Source organism: Athene cunicularia, assembly GCF_003259725.1.
Source record: "Athene cunicularia isolate RWA chromosome 23 unlocalized genomic scaffold, athCun1 chr23_part2, whole genome shotgun sequence".
In the NCBI taxonomy this organism is placed as follows: domain Eukaryota; kingdom Metazoa; phylum Chordata; class Aves; order Strigiformes; family Strigidae; genus Athene; species Athene cunicularia.
The window spans coordinates 1,345,615-1,356,085 of record NW_020799131.1 but is presented as its reverse complement, the minus strand read 5'-3'; the positions used below and the strand labels follow the sequence as shown (position 1 = coordinate 1,356,085).

At 45.7% G+C, this 10,471-nt stretch overlaps 1 protein-coding gene across 1 annotated transcript in view; it reads left to right on the top strand.

The window, feature by feature from the left end:
• Positions 1–448: 448 nt before the first annotated feature.
• Positions 449–10,471, top strand: part of WASF2 (WAS protein family member 2) — a 34,399-nt gene continuing 24,376 nt past the window's right edge. The window contains exon 1 of the mRNA XM_026863509.1: positions 449–581. The gene's annotated coding sequence lies outside the window, so the exon portion shown is untranslated. The remainder of the gene's footprint in view (positions 582–10,471) is intronic.

The following is a 10,471-nucleotide window of genomic DNA, read 5'->3' as shown; positions in this document are numbered from 1 at the left end:
CCTGGAGTGACACCCCCCCTCCCCCAGGTGGAACTTTCCTCGCAGGGCGTCAGACCATAGAGGCGAGAGGCGACACCAAAGGGCGAGTTCTCCGGAGGGGGTAGCGGAAGGAACAGAGATCCCCTTTCCCCCAAATCCACCAGAAGAATATCGAGATTTGGCCCTCATGGACTCATTTGCATATTTTTAAAATGTCGTGGCTGCGCGTGGTGTCACAGTTCAACCGCTTTCTCCTGGAATCTGTCCCAAAACCTTCTGGAACTCCCCCCACCTATCTCCCCTAATAGTACGTTCCTCTCTGTTTACTCTCTTTGCGCGGCCGGCTTGGGTGGGGTTCTTTTGCTGCTCTAGTTTCGTACGCAAGTGGCGTAGGGCGGCTTTGATAGACAGCCACACACAGCCACTAGCGTGGCAGCGTCTTTGACAGGCTAGCCAATGGCGCAGCGGACCGGCGGCCGGGAGGAGGCGGGGCGAGGCTCAGTCAGGGCAGGGAGGGGGAGCTGTGGAATGGCGGACGGCCGGGCTGGCCCGCCCTGGTGGTAACGAGCTGAGGGGGCCGGAGGGGACAGTCGTGGAGAGGGGTGAGTACGAGAGGGGCGAGCGGTGGTTCCTCAGGCCTCCCAGGCTGCCTCTTCCCGGGGGAGAGAGGTGGAGGCGCTGGGCTGGGCCGCTAGGCCCTTGCTAAATAGTGAGCTGTGGGGCCGAGCTGGGCACTGTTTCCTGCCACATAGTGAGTCCCCAGTGGTGTGGGCTCTGGTGCCCGTGGGGTGGGAGGTTTGGGGCGGGCCTGGCCCCTGCCTGAGGACGAGGAGGAGGAAATGGCTTCATCCCCGGGCTGACATTTGCCCAGCCCCTCCCAGGGGCCATGGCTCAGTGCAGGGCGTGTGCCCTGGCCGGAGGAGCTGAGGTGTAGGGCGAGGGCTGGCCTGCCCGGAGGGGTGGACAGAGCCCTGTGTTGGGGTAGGGAAATGCCGGTCTGCTGGGCAACTCCGAGGCCTCGCCGGTGTCTGCTGTCCTGGGGCTGTTAAGAGGTCTGACTTAGCGGGGAATGGCTTGGGGAAGCTGGGGAGAAGTGGGGGTGCTGCAGGGTCCCCTCTGAGGGAGAGGCAGTGGTGCTGTGCTGGGAGAGGGGGGTCCCTGTCGTTCCAGGCTGGTTGCAGTCTTTGGTGTCTGGGTTTGACATCACTGCTTGTGAAAACGTGTGCGTGTCTGTGTACAAAGTCTGTCTGGGTGTGAGCTGGCCGCCCTTGTTGGTGCAAGTTCTGGCGACTGTGTACTCATGGAGTGTTGCTGTGAAAGCAACTTCTCCTTTGTGGCTGTTTTCCTGCCCCACAAGTGGGTGCATCCCTCAGTATGTCTGGGTGCACTGTAAGTGTGTGTGTAAGCCCCTTGACTGTTACCTATGGGCACACAAAATATAAAACTACTTGGAGTGAGACTGTCTGGGTGCTGTAGTGTGCTTTGGAAAGTGTTTTCCCCAATATTATATCCCTAAGCGCTCTCTGAAAGGAAGCTGTGAAGGGTGTAATGGGATATGGTTGCGTAGTTTGGTCAAATGCACTGACCTGCTGGTGATCTCAGACTGTAATTCTTCCAGAGAAGTAGTAAATTGTTCGTGACTATCCTTGAGGTTATGCCTTAGCAGCATTTAGGTTTGTGTTGGGCTTTTGGGGATACAAATAGCCTGTGTCCTTTGGAGAAAGGTAAGAGATTGCACCTCCTCTGTGTTAGCTATTATTTGACCTCAAGGACCTTTTTGTGGTAGGATATTTTTTTTCTTGCCAAAAGCTTCACGTTTGGCATTACTCTTTTACATTCATTAGTAGCAACAACAGAATTGGGCACCTCTACATAGCTCAGACCACTGGTGGGACTGTATGATGTGTTAATGCTAGGAGTAGGCCTGTTCGATAAAGACACTAGAAAACACTGAAAGTCTTAAGTATTTTAGCACTGCAGGTGTTGAAAGATGTGAAATTATATTAAAAATGGTAAAAAACCTTTTATTAAGTACACCTGCTGCAGACAGGGTCACGGAGCCTTCTGTAGCCCTCGTGCTTGTGTGTCCTTCCCAAAGACTTGTGAGATGGAAAAGTTGAAAGTAAAATATGTCAGAAACTGGCAGGGTGTGTGTGCATGTGCTTCCCTGTGACAAAGCTGATGGATGCAAAATGTTACTTTATGGGAAGTACTAAAGTCTGTATGCTTGGTCACATGAAGGAGAAATAGTTATGTTTTCCACCCGTTTTAAACATCTGCAGAATCAGTTGCTACTAAATACTGCAGGAATTTAAAATGCTGCGTTGCGACACTTTTCATTCTGATTTGCCCCTTACTGACCTTGAGTAGGTTTTTGTCATAGAAACCGATACAGAGTTTAATCCAAAACTTCGTTAAAAACAAACCAAAGCTAACATCTACCCACTGAAAACACAGACAGCATGTTGATAGAGTGACTTTGAAAATCCACTTGCATTCACAGCCAAGGACGAGCTTTATCCAGGAAGTGGGGTGGAGTACGCCAGGCGCTCCAGTTCTGTGTATTTTTGCTTTTTTTTTTTTTTTTTTTAAGGTTTGTGTTTGAAAACATGAAGTTTGAGTGAGAGAGCTTGACCCAAGCTTTAAATACCCCCCTAACGCTGATCTTTGGTTAAGCTACAGTTGTCAGTATTGTCCCGGGGTGGGTTGGTGATGGTGGAGATCTGGGATTTCTTGCCTTCCAAAGCATCCATTTCTGCTCGTTCTCTTTGGGGTGAGGAGTAGGTTTACCAGCTCGGTGTGTAGCCCAGCTGAGACAAGGTGAAGCCTTGGTCTACTTTATGAGTATGTGTTGTAAGGAGATAAACTTCCAGGGCTGAACTGAATGTAAACTTTTCTCTAAAGTGCATATTTTCACTGCTTTTGAAAAGAAATGTGGTTTGTTTTTTTTTTTTTTAATCTGTCTGGTAACAAGTTCAAAAAGTAAATGCCCCACATTCCATTTTTTTATTTAAAAAAAACCCAACCACCTTCTGATGGCTTATGCCTGTCAGACTCCTTCCTCCTCACAGCTGTGAAGATGAAAGCCTTTCCAGGATGTCTGCTGCTGATCGGGTTTTCCCAAGCACTGCACGGTGATGTTAGCAAGACCCCTGCTTCATTTTGCCACTCCCACACCCCTGTCCCGCAAAAAATCAGTGGTGCAGCAGTGTGATGCCTCTGCCTGATCTCAGGCTGTGGGCTCACACTGTTTCTCGATTTAGCTTCTGTCTGGTTTACATTCCTAACAAATCTTTCAAGCCCTGGTTTTACAAAACTATGCTGGGGGGTGGGTAGGAGGATGCAGGCTAAGGTTGCAGGAAACAAAGAAGGAAATATGATGTGTTTCTGGCTCCTTTATTTTGTACAAGTCCTGTTTGAAATTTGCTGTGAAGTGAGTGGCATACTGAAGAAGGGTAGAGGCTGGAACTGCAGCCCTCATGGCTTTAGAGATATCACTGCTGCGGTTTGAAGTAATGAGTTAATAGTAAAGTTCTTTTAAGCAGAGTATAAAACTGGTTTCCCTGTGAATGATGTGACACACCGAACAGAAATGATATATTTTTAAGTTACAGCTCAGAAGGTATTTGTGAGCAGTGATTCATTAAAAAGAATACAACTTTTATGATAACTACCAACCCAGTTTCTCAGCATGCTTTGAATATATCTCATTCTTCAGGGCTGGTCTAGGAAAAGTTGATTTCATTCACAAAGCTTAGATAATCACATAGTGTGGGTGGAGGGGTTAAAACTTCAGTGATTGCCTCATATGCATACAGTTACAGCAGCAAATCCATCTCCTGGTTTTCTGTATTTTTGTGGTGGTAGAAGAACAAAGCAGGTTGTTAGGATTAATGTTTCCACAAAATCAGGTTAGTTTTCTTTGACAGACTGTAATAAGGAAGATTTCAACAAGTGTTAAGACTCAGCTTTAATCCTTCTAGATAGTTTCTCTCTGTGGGCTTTCTAGACTCAGATGTTTAATAACTTTAAATGTAAGGTTTCTGTTTTGTCTCTGCTAGGTTTGGTGATAATACTTAGCCCTTGGTCATTCAGCTGAGCAAAATAAGTTGCTGCGTGTGCTGTACGAGTCACAAACCAGGAAAAGGATTGAATAGCAATTGTGTTTACGTGCGGTGTGTATGAAGTTCCCGCCATCCCTGTACAGAATGGGACACTAGCACCTGGCAAAAACACGCACTGCCAAAAAAACCTCCTTCTGAAGGTTAAAATAACCAGAAAAGGCCACTGTCTGAAGGCTCAGTGCTGGGCGTGCTCCTTTATATAGGTTCTAAAGTAATGCTGTGCAAAATGCACAGGAGGCAGACCAAAAATGATGCTTTTACTGGGTGGAAACCTAGGAAAGCAAAATGCAACTATTTTCCCAGCCTGTGTTACTGCTTTCAGCAGCGCTCTTGCTTCTAAGGGGATCTGTAGTAAGAAACTGTGTATTTGAGTATTTATTCTCACTGTGCAAGGATAAATATTTGTGAGATCGGGCCCTTAGTTACCACAGATTAACATTTATTTAAATATTTTAGGTATTTATAAACACTGGATTGAAAAAAAGGCATGTGGAAACGGCTTCTGGGTAATAAGCAAATGTCTGCTCAGAACAGAACCTCCCTGGTGACATTTACTTCCTTTATATTTTTGCAACTCTGTGTAATAAAAAGACTGTGTGTTTTCTTTTTTGAAGAGGGAAGGCTACCAGTGCTGCCAATCAGGCCTCACTGCAAAGGGTGTGCTTGCTAACAGGAGCTTCTACAGAAGGTTATCAGATTCAGGCCTGATTCTGATTTACATAAGATTTGGTTTTCCATCTGAAGGTCTGCAGGATATTTTTTTTTTTCCTGCCTGGGAGGCAGTAGGGGAGAGGTCCCCTCCCAGAAGAACCAAAATGTGAACTTCCACATTATTCTGTTGAGCAGCCCAGCGCCAGCGCAAAGTGTTAATCACATTCTCCATCCTGAGCTCGCCTTCACTGCGGTGATGGGCCTGGGAAATAGTTCCTCTGGATCCTACCCTAATTCTTGAAATCGTGGTAAAGCTTTCTGGTATTATGCTGTTAGGGGAGAAGTGGTGGAGCACAGATATATCTCGAGTATGCATCTGCCGGGGCCTTTGATGAAAATACAAAGGACTGGGGATCTCAGTTGGGCTCCCACAAAGGGAGTCAGTGGCGACCTGCTCTGTTCCTTCAACACCTGTGCCTCCTCTTACAGAGCAGTATCCCAGACCTGTTTTGGGCAGAAGAGGTGGTTTAAGGGATGATGTGACGCCAAGAGAGGAAGAAGGGAGATGCCTATGAAGCAGCAGCAGTTAGCATTTATTCTCGAGGGCTTAAATTTCTGCACGGGGGGCAGTTGTTGTACCACCGCTTTAGAGGAGCTGCTCTGAGATCACTAGTGACCTGTTGTCTTGGAGGTTTTGATTCTCCTGCATTACTGTTGGAAGTGGTGGCAGTCGAGAACGGGATGGGCAACATGCAAAGATCTGTCTGCTAAAAATAATTTGTTCTTACTGCTGCCGTAAATCAAAACTAAACCATGAGTTTATTATTTTGTTTTTTGCTGAAAGTGCTCAATAAGAGAATTGAGAGCTTCTCTGGTGTTGTCTGATGCAGCCAGATAACCTTCTCTCGGAAGGTGCTTGTTTAATATGAATGGTGATGCATTTATTTGAACAACTCCTTTATGAAGCAAAGACATACATAGATTTGAGATTAAAATCTCCTGATTTAAAAGTGAAAGGCATAAAAGGAAGCATCTTTTCACCTAGTGTCTGATAAATGTGGGACTTGCTGCCCCGGGATTTCATAGATGCCAACTGTTTAGATGAGTTCAGAAACTGATGACACCAGTTTATGGAAGTGAAATCCATAAAGGACAATTAAATTACAGTGTTTGTTTCACCGTGGTCTTGAGGTGCAGTGGGATGCTGCAACATGGAAAAGGACAGCAGGGAGAAATGTTGCTCTGTGCTTTCCCTGTTCTTGTGCTCTTTTCTTTATGCACCTGCTATCTGGCCACTGATGGACAGAGGATGCTGGTTTATCTGGAGACTGCATGACCTAGCATGGCTGTTCTTAAGTCCTGTGGCTTAGGATTTCTTTCTCTTGTTTGTTCACTGACGTTTCTGATGATGTTACAGAGCAACCTGCCTCTTCCGAGCCTCCATTTCTCTCTGCTCATAAAACTGGGCTAATGACTCTGACCTTTTGTTTGTAAAGTAAAAGGAAAAGGATCAACAAAATACTGGAGCTTATTTACTATCATTACTGAAATGATGAGCAATGCCACTTTGTGGTACTTCAAAGAGGCTTCGCTTTTAAGATGCTGGAAATCCCTAGAGAGAGAAAATGTTTCAGATGGAAAAGGAGGAGGGGGAATATTCCTTCCATTCTCGTCTTGTAAGTGTACTCTCCTGCAAGGCATGGAGGTAATATGTCCAGCCATCTCCCCTCCCGGCTGGGCTATTTAAAAGAACTGCTGAAAATCTTCGGGTTTTTTCCGTAATAGACAAATGAGCTGGTGTCACTGATCACATAGGAGCGAGTTCTGCATAAGTTGTTCACATGCTGTGGTGTTTTGCGAAGTACTTTGTTGACCTATTGTATTACCGCTAATAAGGTTGAATGTGGTTTTAATTTCTCATTTCCTCTTTCACTGGATGCCCTTTTCCTACTTCTTAGAGTCTTACTTCAAGTCTCTGTATAGTAAAAGTCTTTTTCTGTTGCTCAAAGAATGAACGATGCTTTGCTTTCAGGCAGCTCTGCACTGGAGGGCTTTAAGTGGCATTCAGAGAAGGCTATCAGCCACAATATCTGATGTATTGGTGTAGCTGCGGTTCATGCATGGAGTGCAAAAAATGGGATTTAATTGGGAGGGAGGGGGAATAGCGGCCCTAGCTGAATGGATGGGTGAAAGTTCCCCGACCACCCCTTAGCCCAGCAAATAGTTGGTTGAGTGCTTGCCAGAGCGGAAGCGAGTTCCCTTTCAGGCACCCTGCTTTTGTGCACCGTAAGAAAAAGCACACACTCTGATGGTTTTGGCCTTGCAGCTGCAAAAAAAAAAAAAAAAAAAAAAAGCTGCTGAGCCGGTCCTTCGCTGGAGGACGGCATATAGCTATAAACACAGCTTGTGTAAAACCTTTACCTTCTGTCTAGGGCAGCATGAAATAACTGTCCGCTTCCCTTTTGGAGGCTAAATTAAAAACGCATGTAATTAACTTATACAAAATAGCCTTTTGGTTGCTATTGAGAATTCAATATTGTATCAAGGAGGTTACATCTAGGGTCTGGCTTCACATGAGAGGTTTCCATAAAGCAGCTTATTATAGACCTTGTGGTGAGCTTTGATAGAAAGACTTGCATCTTTAGCATCCCTAATACGGTCTAATCTCTCTTTTCCCGAAAAGATTGGTTCAGTAAAGTGATGGTTTCAAACACTCTGAAATAGTGTTGGATGGTCCAGAGCCTGGAGTTTGCACTGTAGATTACATAAGGTGAGATCACTGCTGGGCTCAGAATGTGCAAAATGGAAACAACTACAGCTTAAAAAGAATATTTTTCTGACTGTCCCAAGGAGATTATACAGGCATCTGTCACCACGTCCAAGCTGAAATTTGACCCTACTCTGTCAGACCAGGGGGGGCTGATTGAAACAGTGGGGCCTTGCTGAAGTCTGCCTGGAAGGTTGTTCGGTCCCGCTGGCTGCATGGATGGAGAAAGTGAGTCCAAGGATTGTCATGCTGTTGAGCAAAACCAGAAGACTGCTCCTCGCAGCTTCCTGCAGCTCTGCCTGCAAATCCCAAATGGCAGCCCAGGATCATGCGCCATGCCCGTACGTTGCACAGATGGCTTGTGCACTCACAAAAACCAGATTTGGTGTTTCTGTGGGGTCCCCTCGCTGGGCGCCTCTACGGAAGAGCTGGGTAATCCCAGACGTGGGGCAGGCCCCTTCCTCCCAGCTCTGGTTCCTCTTCCCAGCCTCGGACAGGACAAACCGTAGGTGTGGGGAAGGCAAACTGCCTGGAAAACCCCACTTACGTGGTGGCTTTTGGTACTGGGGGGGTGGGGACCTGCCTGTTCTCCTGAGTTTGTACTCATCCCGCTTGACTCCAGAGAGCCAAAAAGCATATTTTGGGTCTTAATGTGGCATCCTATGTAATTTTTTTTTTTTCCTCGGCGTTAGAAAACCCATGTGTTATTTTGACTTTATTAAGACGCTGTTCATAAACCATTTTAATTTAGATGCTCAAGGCTGTTCTCTTGTTTTTTGTGAACAGAAATCCCAGCAGATATAACACTTCTGGAAAATATCAGGGAGTCACTGCCTTTTTTTTTTTTCCCTTGTGTCAAAGGTTAACTTAAAATATTAATGCTGCAAAGATTCATTTAAGATATTAAAACTGTTCAGGCAAGAATACATGTACATATTGTAATTACTTCCTTTTTCTTACAATTAAAGTAATTGGATTATATTTAATGAGCTATTTACATTTAATAATTAAGAAAAGACTTATCTTTCCAGTATTCCCCAAGTGCAGCAGAAGGGTGGGGGCACTCAGAGCTGTGATATAATTATCTAGGCGTGAGTTGAAACTGAAAGAGCAGTTGAGCTGTATAGAAAACACTTGGAACTGGTTTGTTCCTACTCTTTCATTAATCAAAATAGTTTAGTGTGTGTTAAAGGAGGGGAGGCTGAGCTTAGCTGCAAATGAGACAGAGTTTATCTGCTGAAAAGGAAGGTTAAAGTATGTTCAGACTTCAGGAATAAGTCATTTAGAAAAAAAACCACACCCTCTCTTTCCGTATTAATTACCGAGCGCTGCCCTAGAATGAAAATGTGCTGATGTATTGTGAGAGTTGTGCTTTGCACCAAGCGCTTTGTTAGTGCTAACAGGCACAAGCCTTCCCTCTTGCTGGAGGAGGCTGGTGTGAAGGAGAGGAAGAAAACATGCTATCCTCATTAGCAGTAATTCAGCCTGGGAATGAGCGATTCAGCGGTGTTTGCTTTAGCAGCCGCACACCATTTGCAGAAGTTGGCCTGTGGTTCTGCGCAGGCATCCCCGGCGTGAGGCTCGGGTCCCTGCAGGCCCTCCCAGTGAAGCTGCTGGGAGCGATGCTGCTCGTGTTGACACCTAAATTGCATCTCTTCTAGTCAAGACTTTTTGAAGTGAATTCAGTGCTGTTACAGACTTGGAGGCTTGGAAAATGAAATCTTGTGATTTTTATCCAGAGCTCGTTTTGCCTGGATTGGGACAGAAGCAAATGGATGACGTTGCCAGTGAAAGCTCCTCAACCCTGACCTTGAAGGACTGGCTTTTGGGGCAGGGCGGCAATCCCATTTTAGTAGACATCTCTCTCTTGGATTGCTGTGACTGCTCATCCCGGTGGTTCTTACTGCTCAGGGGACCCATCTCCTGGGACCGGTTCTTTGAACAGTCTCACTGACTTTGGACAGTGGTCTGGGCTCAGACCAGGTGTTGTTGGAGACCTCCTGCCGATGGACTGAAACCTACCCACTGATCCAGCCTCTCCCCACATACTCCTAAAATATTTCAGAACCTATAGTGGGTTTTCTGTACCTGAGTATGCCAAAGCTACCTGTTGATTGAAGCTTGTGATACTACTCGGTATTGTCACTGACCTTGTATCCTTGCCAAAATTAATCATCGGTCTAACAGAAAGCATTCTGTTCCCTTTGCTGCTTCTGTTTCCTAGGAAGCAACAAAGCCAGAGCTCTTCTGGCGCTGAAGGAGCCCTGCCTCTCTCCTGATGTATATCCTCACGGCAAAGACCTTGAAACCTTTCTGTTTCAGAGCTTTAATTCCTGTTGAATCAATAGTTCTGTATTCTGAGAATCAAATCCCTGTGACAACTCTCTTTAATTGAGCTAAACTGCATTTCTCTTGTCACATCTCTTCTAAAGTTTTATTTAAATGCATTTGTTCTGCCTGTATCCTAGTCAGGCATTGATAGGAACACCAGGTGACCCTCTTTGTTTAACTTGTTTTTCAGCTAAATGAATGGAAACATTAATTAGGGCAATGGTGGGGTTTTTTAGGAATAAAAAAAAAAGTCTAGGTCAAACTGCTGGCTGTATTTGCACTCGCAACAGAAGCTAAGAGGATCTCTATGTTCCCTGTTAGTGACACCCCCATCCTTCCACCCCCAGCTTGATTTCTGCCAGCAGCTTCAAGCAAGTCCCTCTCCAGGAGAGCAGGCTGGCATTTATTCCAGCAAGATCATCTTCAGTAAAGCTGATAACAAAAGTTTAAAAGGAAGAGCCAAATTTTCAGTCACACCTGTGCAATCCCCTTGAGGGCAGTAAATGATGATGATAATGCACGAGCCAGACAAAAAACGCAGAAAATGGCTTTCTGAGCCTCTTTTGCATTTTTCAGAGCCAGCAGACTGGAGGGAGGTGGGAGGGGGGGGGAATGGGAG